Below are 16,504 nucleotides of genomic sequence, written 5' to 3'. Positions count from 1 at the left end.
CTTGATGAGGCTTTGCTTTAGATTGGTTTCCTTCGGGTTAACATTGAAGCTTGGCTTTATCTGTTGCAAGACTGTTTGTGTATTTTAGGGAGTTGCATTTAAAAAAACTCATTTTTCGAAAGTGCCTTTAGATAGTTAATAAAAATAAAACTATGTCAAAATAATTTGAATCAAGCATCTTTTTTGGTGTCGCACTAGAAGTGTCCTAAAGGTGAAACGCCTCTGGTAAAATTGTGATTCAAGAGTACTAAGGAACTTGATATGTGCTTAGAAACTAGATTTTACGTTGAATTCAACTTATAAGTTGAGATTTGTTCCTAGAGTTTGATTATATTTTTAGGTTATATGAGATGTGTGATGGTTTTGATTGGTATGCTAGAAAAATAGAAAAAGAGAAGTTTTTTCTATTAGAAATAAATATGATAAAGACATATCATCTTAGAAGCTTGAAATGGGTCAAGGAGATGATAGATTTAATGACAAAATTTGATATTTCAAAAATGGTATTTATGTGAGATTTGTTAAAATTATGTTTGACGTTTTGAAGATGATTTTTATCTACAAAGTTTAGATTTAATCTTTAATGAGTAATATTTTGAGTACATTAACATGTAAATAAAATTATTTTATATAAATATGTATCTAGATTGGAATGAAAATTAACATATTAAATTTACATAATTGGTTTTAATTAATTTAATTGTGTCAAACTAATACAAGTAAGTGTGATTCTCAAATTGTTGGTTCAAGTATAAGGTGCTATATTTAGTAGAAACAAGAGGAAAGAAAACAATTGAGTCAATTCCAATCACTCACTAATTTCAGCCAATAATGCACAACCAACCAAGGGTAAAATTTGTTAATTATTATGGATTAGACTAATTGAGTGTAACGTCAATCTTTGCTATTTCGAGCCATTTATATGTCACAAGGGAAGAATGTTTTTTTTTTCTTTTACTTTTTACTAAACACTTCATATGTCTTACGTATCATCCTACCTCTATAAGTACAAAGTCATCTCCCTTCCTCTCTTAAATGGAAGGTGGAAAATCACAAATCTGCCATATTCAGTAACTTGGTCCTTTAACCCACCCTTTGGGAAAATACATTTTTAACAAATTTGGTGCCATATTTTTCCCATATCCCATAGCTTCTCGTATACAGTTTCTTTTCCTATTAGGTTTTCTGAAAATAAGTCATCTTAAAGCTTGCAATACCAGTGCCTGTGTAGATCTTTTCCCATTCAGGGAAGAAGCAATTTGGTATTCTCTCACATTGGATAGTAGCTGAGATACTTTCCTGATTTAAAGTTACCTCTTTTCCTAGTACAGTGGAGATAATGGCTCTGTTCTCTATCAATTTTAAATTTCTCCAAAACATCCTTATCATTTCAGGATAGATGGGTTAAGGCTGAAGGAAAAAGCCACGAATTCCACATCTTTCTAGATCAATGTTGATTTCAATCCCATGTTCATCTAAGTCTTGGAGTGCACAATGCCTTTCTACAAGGAGAGTAGTGTCTAATGATGTTGGCCCATTGATTGTTGAGGAAAAAAGAGTTTTGAAAGCCATTCTTCTTCTAGGGGTTTAGTGTACAGAAAATGATGAAGGTTTTGGTGAAACAAAATGGTGATTTTCGTTTTCTGAGGGAAAGCCTATCGAGAGGGAAAAAATGTATCTTTGTCTTCATGGTGATTTACTAAAGTACTCATATTTAACCCACTAGAAAATGAAACGTTAAGAAGAAATTGTCATCTATTTTCTTTTGGGACAAAGAGTAAATATTTCTCAAAAAATTACTTTTTACGAAGGCAAATTGTTTTTTTTTGTTTTTTTTTTTGTGTTGTACATGAGTGAACTTGGTCATACATATAACACATCTTATAGTGCTTTGTTATCATTAAAATTCATAGACTCTCAGTTTATGGGTGATAAATTGTCTGTTACTTTACAATATGTATAACCAAGACCACTCATGTACAAAACCATTTGAAATCATATATCAAGGGATCATGAGAGCTAAGCAGAAATTATGAACAAATAAACACTCACAGAACACATTAAACAATGTAATATATAGCACACTAAGACATAATCTTCAAAATTGGAAGTATCAAACAATACATGAGCTAAAAGTTGCAAAGAATGAATGCTAGACAATTGTCTCAACAAAAGATAAAGATGATCTCACACAAAGTGTTAGACAATGTCAAACACCATTATGAACAAAAGATCAAAAGACAGACTAAGTCTTAACTGAACTTGTCAAACAATGTGCAGAAATGAACATGTGTTGAAATGAACAAAAAACTTGTCTTCATTGAAAGTACTAAACGATTTATATATGAAGAAATGACAAATGATGTCTCAGAGAAACTCACTAGATGATGTTCAAATATTGAAGAGTTATATGGAGGTCTCCTAAAGCATCAAACAATGTCTACAGAAGAACTCAATGTAGCAAAGTTGAGCGCATATGTTAGAAAGAGTTAACACTAAAGTTCCAAACGATGAAAACTCTATAACAAATCAGACGAAGATTATGTAAAAAATGACAGATGATAATGTGCATTGGATGATCATTTGACAGGGAAGTTTCCATACTCAATAATTTAATTACTTACATGATCAAATGATTATAAAATGTTTTCTAAACTCCTTTTGATATTGCAAATGCATTCAAGTCAAAGATAAAATCAAAACGAATTGAGTAAAAAAATAATAGAATGTTTTAACAGTAGAAAGTTAAATAAAGCACAACGTTAAATGAATATATCATGTGCTTTAAATGCTTGATGAATGAAAACATTTTCTTAAATGTTTATACATATAATTGTGCGTTATTAACCAATATTAAATTTGTATTAGAAAGATTTCGAAAAACAGAGCACACATGTAATACACATTAAAAGATTTTTTGAAATATGTTTTGTGGAAAATATCTAAGAGGAATTATGTTTATAATGAAAAGAATTAATCTAAGTATAAACCTGTAATATCTTGATAATACATTTGAATTAATATCTAAGAATAGAAAGACTTGATAATTCGAAGATATTGTTTTGTAGTGATACCCATGCTTTAATTTAAAGATTATATTGATTGTTGAGATTTATGAAAGGTTTCTAAATGTATTTTAGGAACATAAAGATGTACACAAAGTCAATATCTAGAGTTTCCATACTCCGTGTTTGATTAAGGAAACCGTGAGTTGATGAACGAGATTTGTGCAATAAAACATTAAAGTGTCATGCAGTCATTGCTTAGAGGAAGCACACGTAACAAATTTACTCTCAAATGCAATCATGGGTCAAATAAGTATTCATAGCTTATACCATAACATTCCAATTCCAACATTTGATACAAGAATGAAGGATATGTAGTGAAACAAGTATGAAAAATCAATTTTAAATAGATCAAACACAATGTTGTAATTCATCTAGTTAAGGAAACAATTTGAAAGAACGAGTATGTGATAAAGAAATAAAGAACATGATTCAACCTTTTACGGAAATATATATTCAATGTTCAAATAATCATAAGTATAAAAGGAATGCAAAATGCATTGATGCAAATATCAAATGATAATTGCGCACATATATTAACAAAGCTAAAGTTTCCTTATCAAGTGTGTACTGCATTCATGGAGAAACAACGTGACAAAAATAATTGAAGATGCAGTCACGAAGCATTAAAGGGTTAAAGTTCACATCAAATAATTCAAAGGAAACGATTCAAATTCTTTCACATGCTCAAGGACATGCAATATATGATTAAAGTAGAAGTTACCATATTCAACGTTTGATGAGAAGAAGATGATGAAAAATGCATCACAACAAAGGATATTATTAAAGATACCCAAGATTACAACATTGACATTTGGACAACTGATAAGTGTCATATTTCAGTAATATTTCATATTAAAATACAAATACTTATGGATATTAATTGATAAAATAATGATATGATAACCCTTAATTTATGAATTTAAATATTTTTACATATTTTGTGATTATAATATGAATACAAATGATTATTCCCAAATTTGTGTTAATTTCAGGATTATAGGAAAAAATGGAGATGAAAGGGCAAACGAAGAAAATACAAGATATAAAGGGAAAGCTAGAATGCTCTAAACACTCACTCAAACTCGCCTAAGCTAGAAGCTCCTAAGGGATCTTGCCCAAGCGAGCTTAGTCACGCCTAGGTGAGAAGTCACTTAGCCCAAGTCCAACTAGATTAAATATGAGGCACAACCTTAGATATCAATTAGGAGAATAAAATGTGTTAGAAAACCCCAGAGGAGGCTGTCGTCAAGGAGAACTATCCTGGATCTTATTTTCTTGCTTTCCATGCTTATAATGGTCAACAGGAGTGACTAATTCTACCATTTGGGATTGAGAGTAATTTGTTCAAACTCTTATGTATTGAGGTGATATTTAAATATAATATTTTGTTCTTGATTGATTATTGGTATTGTCATTTTATTTGTAATGCTTGTTTACCATGATTAAGATCCTTAGATTTGACAGAAAAGTATCTCTAAGTTTCTGACCCAAATGATAATGTTTAACATATTTGAATGATAGGAATATAATTGAAATGTTAATTGCTATCAACATCTGATCGTAATGCTAAAGAGTTTTTATAAATATGCGAGAAATCGATATTTAGGAGACTCTCTTAATAATTTTATGTGAGGAATCGATATAAATGAATTTTATATGGGCATCAATATCAATCAAAGGACAAAATAGTACTATGCTTTCCAAAATACAAAAGAGTAAGAAGGATGAATCTCAATCCTAATTTTCCCAATTGAACCAACAAACTCTTTAACTTGCTTTCTTTACAATTCCCGTAATCATAACAAACTTCCAACGAACTTCATTATTTTGTTTTCTATTTAGTGAATTTTATACTTGATAATTCAAATATTCCTTGTGAGTTCGATATTCGTCCTTAGGGACAAATTATTACTTCGGATGCGATACACTTGTCGAAAAATAGTCATCAACAACGAAAAAAAGAATTCAAAATACATTTAAAGTCCAAGGCACAAAAGAGTCAATCATATTAAAGAGTTTCGATATTGAGCGTCTAACGACTATGTGAACTAAAAAAGACATCAAAGCTTCAACGTATACAATTAATCATAAATGCTTAGATTTCTTGTTTCCTAAGTAGTTTATTATAAGACCCTTGGTAATAAAACGTCCAGATATTATGGACGTCGAGAATAAAGATTTAAAAACTTAAATTTTATCTAAAAATCATTTCATCATTACAACTTGTTTATAAGTTGAATTCAAGTTAAAAGCTCATATGATCTGTTAGGTCGTCTATCATGAAACCTTTTTATACTTATTGATGGTTGATAACTCTCGGTTTTGATAAATTTTTTTAGGCTAACTACATTTCCTTGGGGTTTCTTCTGTACTTGTTTTTTGTTTATAGTTTAGATTTGTATTTTCTATATAAATTTAGGATTTCAATAAAAGCATAATAAAAATTGCATTTTATAGCTTAAATTTTGTTTAAACCGTCTAACAGATGCTTTGATTAATTGTAGGAACATTTTTTGAATTTCACTTTGATCTTAGAAGCTTGAATAAATACATTTATACAATGAATAATATAAGAAGTTGAGTTTAAGAAAAAATTTGCAAAATATGCAATTGAAGATCAAAGATTCTTGGTCAACTAGCACTAGATGCATAACAGAGCACTTAAGGAAGAAGTTGAAGTTAGTTTAGATAGTTTTAGAACGTATTTGTGGACCTGATTCAAGATCCATTTGTAAAGCTTCAAAACTCTATAAATAGAGATAAGTTGAAGAGAAACATACATATAAAGGCACATGACTTAGATAGCAAGTAGATTTGACACTTCAACGCGATAATAAGGTAGTTTAGTTCTTCATTTTTATCCTTCATTTTCTCTCGCAATTCTTCTTCCCTCTACCCTTTTACATTCTTCACTTTATCATTCAACTTGAATTTAGTTATGGAAATAGGTAATAACTAATAAAAAATCATGTTTGATGATACTTTGTTTTAGTGTTTTCTTCTTCAAAATCTTTTCAAAACTCTATTTTCGATTGAAAGTGCTTTTTTAAGATGATACAAACTAATTAGTTGTCTCTTTTTCAATAACAAGGACTCCATATTTGAGTCTCTTGCAAATTGAAGTTGAAGATTACTAATCATGGTTTTTTATTCGTGTTTTTCATTCTAGTATTAAATTTTCTTTTTTTTTTTAATTTTGTTTCAATTCTTGATCGTTTAAGTTTTCGCACTTTACATTTTCAGCTTACAAGTTTTGTTAATTCTGATTTCAGTTTAATTCAATTTCAATTTACATTCCCACGACGCTCTATTTTATGTTTTCTGAACTTTATTTTTCCTACCTACATTCCTTGCAATTTTCTTTTCCTATACTTTATATTTCAATCATTTACAGTTTTCACAATTTAAATTTCTATCATTTACGTTTCTAATATTTATGTTTAACGCCCTCACTCTCTTTCTTTATCGCTCTCTCTTTGTATACCCTCTTGCACAACTCATGTTACTTTCTTCATAACAATTGTTAGACGATCTAATAGGTGATTGTAGATTAGATTGTCTAAAAATTTAATTTCATTGTTTTTGTTTCATTTCCCTTGTTTTTAGTTTATGCTACAATTTGTTAAGACTCATGACGATCTATTACCTGTTAAAGGATCTAATACCCATTAAACGGTTTCATGATAAGAGAGTCTATGAGTTTTTATGATAACAAACACTATAAGATGTATTATGGTTTTTAACAAAGCTACTTTATGTGCAAACATAAACATAAGCACTCTAGACAGTTTATTAAGATTAAACCTATTAGTCAGTCTTGAAGTATTAAAACTGTTAAACAATCTCTCTCAGAGTTAAGCTTGTTACATGGTCACCGGGTTCAAATGAGTAAAATCAAATTTTACAGTTTAATATCTTAGATGGTCTTTGGATGCTCAAACATGCTAAATGATTCCAAAGAACAAGACAAGTTAGAAGAAATAGTTACCATGAACCTCTTAGACGATCAATTCATTTTCTGCATGTCAAACTATCATGTTCTCTTCTACACATTAGACGATCTAATGTATCAGAAAGTGTTTGAACTCAATATTAGTGTTCTAAGAATTATTTCTAACACTAGTTGAATATTTTAGAGCCTCATTTGAAAATATTAAATCAGATAAGACAAAGTTTTTATGAGAACAATTGATTATGTTTTCTAGAGAATTTTCGTATTATGAACATAAAATAGAGCATATTGAAAAAATGCATATCTTGATTGTCTTGATTATTTTTGAATGAAATATATATTTTAGGATGGTTATAAAGTATTTTATATACTAATACACTTCACTGGTAAAAATGAAATCAGTATTAGAGAGTTTTCAAAATACAATGTTAAACTAGAATGTTTTCAAAAAACAAAGGTATATTCAACTATAGTGTTAATGCATTTTTCAAAATTATATTTTGATGAAATAAATATATGTTAAAGTTTGATATTCTTCAACATTTAAAACTTATACAAACTTATAAGGTTTTTGAAAATATATTACCAGTAAAAATTTTATAATAGAAGGTTTTTATAATTTATGATTATGAAAATAAAAGAATATTATCTAGTGACTCCCATGCTTTCTAATGATGATTATTATTGATATGATGTTTATTCTTTTTTTAGAAATTGCTAACAAAAGTGAAGATGTGAAGTTAGATCAAATCACGTGTTTCCATATAGAGCGTCTAAAGGAAAAACAAAGGTGCTACAATAGGTAATTTGTGCAGACTTTGATTATAATAGAATTAATCTTTAACATTCAAATATTTGCATGTAAAGAAACATTTCAAATTCAAAATGCGTGATATTAATTGGTTAAGATATGCAAAGATATCATCAGAGCAGAAGTAGTCTTATATAGCCTCTAATGACAATAAGGTGTTAAAGTGTAATTTCGAATAGATTTAAAGTTAAATGGATTAAAAACGTCAATGTTCAAATTCATAAAAAGATAGAAAGTATTCAAATTACAACACGCATTCAAGATGTGCAAGAAATCATCAAAGCAAAAGTTTTCATATGGAGCGTCTAACGTCTATGTGATGAAGTGCAATGCACAATCTTCAACAATCATCTTCTGCAAGCTATATAAAGACCATGAAGATGAAAAAGAAAAATATAGAAACAATACAAAAGAACAACAAGAGAAATGCAAGTTTGTGAGAACGTGAAAGAAAGTTTTATTTGTACAAAATTATATATGCTACATAGAGTGATGCAAATTGGCTCGGTCCTTAGACGTTCCAAGCATAATGATGCATGGAGTTTGCAGTTTTGTAGCGAAGTTGAATGATGAATGGAATTTACCATGGATATATGAAGTGTGTATGGATTCACACATAGAACAAAAAGAGGTTGAGCTAACTTCTTGATGCTTCTAAGATAGTTCACATGGGACTCTAACAAGGAATAAAGTGAGACACAAAAGTAATTGAAATATGAATTGTGCAGAGTTTCTTTATTCTCATTCAAGGTCTGAATATTACACGGAGATGAACCTTATTAATAGGGAAAATTGGATCAAGTAGTGTGCTAAGAAAGCTATCGAAACCCTAGATTGCATGACAAGTTAGAGTTTATAGGAGCTATTGTATGAACTTTCTAACCCTAGGTCTAAGTGCATATTCTTCCAATTCTATGCATGACTTAGAATACAAAGCTTAAAACTGAAAATCCTATTATACTATTTACAATTTCTAAAGGGCTAAGAGAAAGAATGTCTTCAATTGTGAATTATTCTCTTCTCTTATCTTAGCCAGAGTTGTGGTGGTTGGATATGGTTGGATGATCCTCCATCACAAAGTGTCTAATTAGTTGGGTTGTGTGTTAAACTTTGTAAATTCTTCACTCTGCGAAGTATACTCTGTGAGCTTTGATTGCAAATTTCTTCTCATACACACCTTCAATTCATTCCAATTCAAAATTTCTGATTTTCTATCAATCCTAACATCATTTTGCCTTTGTTTCCACCAAGACATGGCATGTTCTTGAAAACCTAAGGTAACCATTGATTATCTTCTAAAATATTTCACTTGGTGGTTTTCAAAATTTTCATAAACCATTGTCTCCCTTTCTAAATATGCCTCAATATTTTTATTTCCATCAAAAGAGGGAAGGTACAAATCAGGCTCTATAGAATAAGGGGAATTTTTAGGCTTATAATGATGCTTAAGAGGTGGTTGATAGGAATGAATATAGTAAGGATTGCTACACACCCTTTTTTTCTCTTTGGCAGTAAGGGTCCCTATAATTTTCTTGTTTTTTTATTTGAACCCTCTCTGTATTTGCCCCTAAGTTTTTCTTAAATTCTCATTATCTGAGAAAACATGTCCCTTATATAATCTATAATTTCTTTCTTATTTTAATCTCTTGCAAATTCTCCCTTATGATCACTCTGACTCATGCACACAAGAATAATGAAGAGAATGATCACTTATTGTTGAATAAAAAAAATCACAATGGTTTGATTCATCAGAGAGTAATAAAAAAATTCACAAATGGTTTTCAAGGTTGGAAGTTTCTTACAAGGTCAAAAGGTTAAATTTTTTCTGAGTTCTCTATGAAAAAAGAGAGGTGAGTCACTAGGACCGCTTAAGAACCAAGTTTTTCCTACCTAGAGATTTTTCAAATATCTTTAACAAATCTTCCTCAAAAGAAACTTCAAAAAAAAAATTCCTATTTGTGTGTATGCAAGAGTCATAGATGTTGAAATAAGGGGAAGTTAAGTTCAACAGAGGGTGAATTGTACATAAAAAAATTCATAAATAATTGTTTACAACAATTCAAAAAGAATCCTAACAGATTATTTTCCAAAACAACATATTGATTTTGTAGTTGAAATGCACATGTTCTTACAACTTATCTGAGACTGAATATCCCATACCGAATTGCTCCTACCTGTTCATGCTTGCCACTATTTCATCTGATGTTCGAGAGGGTGGGGTACCTGCAAAGATACTTCGACACTCAAGTCAGTGGGGGTTTCTTTTAGTAATTCAGTTCAGAGTTATGTTCTAACCCCAAGATGAGAGATAGCATCGCTAGGGTCAATCATCGCATCCGAGGTATTATCCGCTTTGGAGGTTGGTGCTCCGTCACGGTTTTGAACTTAAAAGGTGCCTCAGAGGGTTGAAGGAGGAAAGAGTTTATAAAATGTCTTTAGTCTCGACTCTTGAGCGATGTGAGACTATATTGGTGGTACCGAAACAACACTAATACAAAAAATCAATATGTTTAAACTCTTCTAAATCAATAAACCGATCTTAGAAAATGATCTTCTAAATCAGTGAAAAGATCTAAATCTGTTTTAAAAGAAACAAATATATGAATTAATTTCAACACGTTATTTTTTGAATTAAAATATTGTTTTTATGATCAAGAATTACTGGAAAGAGATTTTTACAAATTATATGATAAATGCAAAATTCATAAGTATTTGTACCGTTCTGTCGTGATCGGGTTAGGACCCGATCGTGTAGATCTTGTCTCTTCAGCCCAATAGGTCAGGCCCAATAGAGATTGTACAATTTAAAGAGGTCGAGTTTGACAAATAGTAAGTACATGAAACGTTGCGCGCTAAGGTAACGAAAAATAGAAAACAACTTAATATTTGATACATCTGAGTTAGTTAATTATGTTCTCTCTTTTAGCCCAAGTTTAATAAAAACCAGAGACGATATAATGACAATTTATGATGTTGTTACAAATTCCTGAAGAAGGACCGATGAGTGTTATAAAAGGGCCCTGAGACCCTGAACAACGTAGGATTATTCTGTGTTAGAATTATAGGCCTTAAACAAGAGGGGGAGAATTGTTTAATGAAAGATTTTCGAAAGTGCCAAGAATGAATATTAATGCAGAATTACTGAAGAAGCAATTAGATCAGCCAAACAACAAAACTGTTTTAATTTGATTCCAAAAAATCAATCGGTTGTTTATGCGAATCAACCGATTGTTTTTATCAGCACTTTGCAAAATCACATATCAAACAATTTTAATAGGAGTGAGGGATAGAAAGATTCAACACACAAGGATTATACTGGTTCACTCTTAACCTAAGCTACATTCAGTCCCCAGAAACCCCTGGGTATTTCACTAAGAAATCAAACACAGATTACACAACACAAGCACCAAAGAGGTGATCTTGAACCTTTCAAGAACACTCACCCTCTTTGAAACACAACCACTACAGGTCAGAACACCCTCTGACTGTAGACTCCAGTATCTTACACTTTTACAAATATGAATTAAAAAACAACAAAGAATAGGAAGGATCACACCTGATACACAACGAATACAACAGATCCTATTCCACTCTTAACCAATGCAAAGCTTTAAGCAATCTTGCAATCTTTGAAAAACCTTTTGATCTTTTGTAATCTGATCTCTCTCTTTAATTAGAGATTTAAAAACCATTCATAAAGCCTAAAAAATAGTCGTTTTAGTCTTTCAATTAGGGACCAAAATAGATTTGAATAAGGAACTAAGCACACAAAGTGTTGAACAAATCCATCAGGAATGGGCCAAGTACTTTCTACAACTTAGAAATCAATACGTTCAATGATTTGTAACTTTCTAACATATGTACATTTTCACTAGATGTAATTATACAATTTTGATTAGTTTCAATTGCCCATCTTTATATTTCTCTATATATACAAATCAATATGGCAGGTATTCTGGCTTTATTAAATTTACAGGTTTATAAATTTTGGGAAAAAGCACAATTTGTTAAATTTATAAAAAAATGGCACATTTTACACCAGTTAATACATTAATCGGTGTAATATGGGGGCTCAATTCATTAAAAAAAAAGTGCTCCAGAGGCACATATTACATCGGTTGTTACCTTAACTGGTGTAATATGTGCCTCACACTTTGCACATATTAAGCCCCTAAATAACATTGATTGGCTCTAATAATCGGTGTAATATGGGGCTACATATAACATTGGTTGCTTAACCGATGTTATATCTAATTGACATTTTATAACGTCCACATCTACATCAGTGAAAGGACCGATGTAAAATGCCTCATAAAATTGGTGTAAAATGTCTTTTTTGCACTAGTGCTTGTGCTTACTTAATATCAGTAAAAAATTCAACACAAAACTACATGAGATCACTTGATGGTGATCATTATTACTCTTTCTCACTTTGATATTTCTTTCAGCACTCTCACCTCACTAGGTTGGGTCTCACATTGTGTGTTGTTATTGTGTTAGTCCATGTTCATGCATCCTAATTCTTTCAATTTAGTGATCTATTGGTCTCTGATAACAACTCCCTAAAGGTGAAATTACTGAATTCTTTGCCATTTTAGTCCTAATTATTGCTCCGCCCAATAACTAACACTAGATACAATTGAAAATAGTTATCATTCATGAGTTTTGTTCATCATACAAAAGAAAATCTAGTACTATTTCTCAAAACAAGAATTGAAAAATGAAGTTTAAAACAAACATGAAATCAATAAAACTTAAATTGACAACTAAAATTCTACAAACTTAAAAGTAAAATAGTAGTTTAAATATAAAAAAATAAACAATTATCTACCTCAGTCTCTTCCTCCAAATCATCTTCAGACTTGTCAAATAACTTTTTATCCTCGGTCTCATAAAAGTTAGCTTCCTCCACTCCATGTGTTATTTTAGATGGTATTGACTGTTTGGGGGAGGTGCAACTCGTTCATATTGTTTTGGTTCAGATCCAACAATTTGAGATGGACCTACACCATCTATTTGTTCATTCTCTTCAGGTTTAGTAGCACCTTCAATATTTTAAGTGTTTGGCCTATCCCCAAGGCATACTAAAAATCTTCCGAATTCATTTGAAAAAATTAGCGAGAATGGATGTTGGTGTTGATGTCTATACATATAAATGTATCAAACAAGGTGGTGTAAGCTTTATGATTCACTACTAGCTACTGTTCGACATGAGACAATTATGTTCTAATTTCTTCAGAATGTAAAATATATTGATATTGCTCATTTGTTCTTAGATCTATTTGTGGTCTAGAGAAGTATGACTTGTTCTTGGTGTTGGCTCTTACCTTATACTATAGTTAAGGGATTTATATAGTGTGTCACAATATATGATTTGTCCAATGGAAGTCTCAACCTCTTCATGGGATGATTAGGGATTTCAACCCTTTTTTCCTTGCACAATCCATTTATCATACCTGGGAATCTGAGGGGCTTAGTAGTACCCCTAACAGTGGATTAGGATAAAACAAATGTATGCATTTCATTCAAAATGATTTCAGCTATATCTACCACCACCTTTTGAATTAGAAAGGGGGATAATTTTGCCTTGTCTAGGTTGACATCACACACATGTGTGCTAGGAAAAATCTTAGCAAAAAGGAATGTGTCCCAAATTTGGGAGAAGGTCTTCATGTTTGCTTTCAATATTTTTCGAGGTTTCCCTAATCTTCCCAACTCAAAGTTCTTTCCAAATATGCAAAAATGCTTTGCCACTTTGTTAGGAAGAATATTTTTTTTTTAATCCTCTTAAAGTCTCTAACTTCTTCCTTTGTCTATTATAGTTATGTTTGCAAATACTTACATCTTTGTCATAATCAATTTTTAACTCTATGACCCAAGAGATTCTAGCAACATCATTAGGCTTTAATAGATAAGCATTTGCATAAAATTCTCTCACAATTTTCTCGTTCAAATTGGAAGTTAGGTTGGCTAGTATGCTCCAATTATTTCTTGAGATCTCTTTAATGAATTCCTCATACTCATCAAGGAGTAATTCCACTATCTTCTCAGGAAGGATGGCTTTTGATTCCAGTTGCACAAAGTTGTGCTACTTGGCTCTTGTTAAGAAGTTGTTTCCTTCTTATTTATCCCCTATACTAAAATAGGTTGGATTTCTTTTGCCTCTCTTGGTGTAGATGGTGGTGATTATCTGTTAAAGCATTAAACTCAAAGTTGTCATTAGTTTTGTTTTGAAAATTTGAATGACCGATAATTATTACCTTTAATTTTGGTTTTATATGTCAGTTATACTATGATTTTAAATGTAATTTATAGTACAATTGTTATAAGAGAACATGTAGAATTTGAAAAGTCTATTGTGAGACTATTTATAGAGATGGTATTCTTATTTGAAAAGGAGCAGTAAAATAAAATATATTTTATGCTCACAAATTGGTATCAGAGTTATGCCAATATAACCAATAATTTTCACTAGCTTGACAACATTCCATTTAGTGTCTTTTATCAAATCATAACCACTATTTTCAAGTACAACATATGAACAAAGTTTCTTATTGCCACAAAAAAAATTATTGAACCCCGTAGTCAGATTGTTTGAAGTATTTCCTACACTCTCATCAATAATAACAAAAGATGACAGATACTTGTCATTGGCCTTTGGTTCATTGGCCTTTGGTTCTGCCCTCAACTTCTTGATAGCTTCAAGGACATTTGTAAATTTATAAGGGGCTTCTAATTTGGGTCGCAATTCATTCACCTTTTCTTTTTGTTCCAAAAGCAACAAATGAGATTATTTTACTTGATTGACTCTAATTTCTTTGTATTTCTCCATATCAACATATTTTTCTTTCAATTTTGTAAACCTTATTTCCAGGTTACCTAGTTTTGCTTCAACACTTTCTAATTGAGATACCAGGACACTTATTTCATTTAAAAGACTGTGCTTTTTCATTATTCAATAAATTGTAAAATTCTTCCAAGCTATTTGATTTTGCGCTTAAACCTTTCAAGCTCGATTTTTTCATCACAAAGGAACTTCTCCTACAATGTATTCTTTAAGTTTGAACATTCAATTCTTTTTCAAAATTTCGTCACAGTTTTTCCATTTGCTTTAGCTGCTGCCACTACTTCTACCCAACGTGTAACATAATCCACAACTAATAAGATATATTAATTAGAGAATGAAATGAGAAAAGGTCCAACAAAGTCAATACCCCAATAATCAAATGCTTTTACTTCTATAATATTGTTCATAGGCATCTCACGTCTCCTAGAAACTCCCATTGATCTATGGCATTCATCACATAAGCATGTGCATATTTGAATATAGTTGGCTAGTAAAACTTAGATTGCAACACCTTAGTTGCAGTTCTTTCTCCATTGAAGTGACCACCATATGGAGACTTATGACAATGCCACAAGATACTTATCAACACCTATTTTGAAAATATATGGATCATCTTAGATATATTGTTTAATGTCTCTAAATAAATTTTTCCTTTGGTGCCAATCATATTCTTCATGAACTACTCTTGTGGTTTTGAAGTTTGCTAAGCCTACAAACTAAGGTCTTTCCTAAACTATTAACAACTTTTCATTAGGGAATTTCTCCTAGATTTCTACTTCCTTTGTGGTAACCTCTTCATTCACAAGTCTTGAGAGGTGGCTTGCAACCAATTTTTCACATCCTTTTTTGTCTGTAATTTCTATATTGAATTCCTGCAATAAAAGCACCCATCTTATCAGTCTAGGTTTAGAATCAGGTTTGTTCAACGAGTATTTTATTGTAGCATGATCAATATATATTGTTACTTTTTATCCAATCAAATAAGATCTAATTTTTTTCAATGCATACACTATAGCCAGTAATTATTTTTAGTTGTTGCATAATTTATTTGTTTTTCATTTAAAATTTTACTATCATAGTATATGACACGAAAAAATCTTGATCTTCTTTGTCCCAACATGGCCCCAAATGTATAATCACTAGCATCAAACTAGTTCAAAATCATTAGTCCAATCTGATGTAGTGATCATAGGGGTTGAAATCAATTTTTGTTTTAATAATTCAAAAGCATGCAAACATTCTTCATCAAAATTAAAAGGTGCATCTTTATTTAGGAGGTTGCTGATTGGTTTAGCAATCTTTAAAAAATCTTTGATGAATTATCTGTAAAATCCTACATGTCCCAAAGTTGCTAATGCCTTTGACATTTATTAGTGGTGGAAGCTTTTTAATAATCTCTACTTTGGCCTAGTCCACCTCTATGCCTTTTGGTGAAACTTTGCCCTGAGAAAATACCTTATATAACCATGACATGACACTTCTCCCAATTAAACATCATATTGGTATCACTACATCTCTTTAAGACCGCATCTAAATTCTCGAGGCACTCATCAAATGAAGGTCTAAAAACTAAAATATCATCCATGAAAACCTCAATACATTTCTCCTCCATGTTTGAAAATATGGTCAACATGCATCTTTGAAATGTGGTTGGTGCATTGTACAAACCAAAAGTAATTTTTTTGTTAGCAAAAAACTCCAAATGGACAAGTGAAGGCAATCTTTTCTTGATCTATTGGATCTACTACAATTTGCTTATAACATGAGTAGCCATCCAAAAAATAGTAGAAAGCTTGTCCAACAAGTCTCTTAAGCACTTGATCCAT

This window comes from Phaseolus vulgaris, chromosome 4 (genome assembly GCF_000499845.2).
Source record: "Phaseolus vulgaris cultivar G19833 chromosome 4, P. vulgaris v2.0, whole genome shotgun sequence".
In the NCBI taxonomy this organism is placed as follows: domain Eukaryota; kingdom Viridiplantae; phylum Streptophyta; class Magnoliopsida; order Fabales; family Fabaceae; genus Phaseolus; species Phaseolus vulgaris.
The sequence above is the reverse complement of the archived record's forward strand: the minus strand, read 5'-3'. Positions refer to the sequence as shown.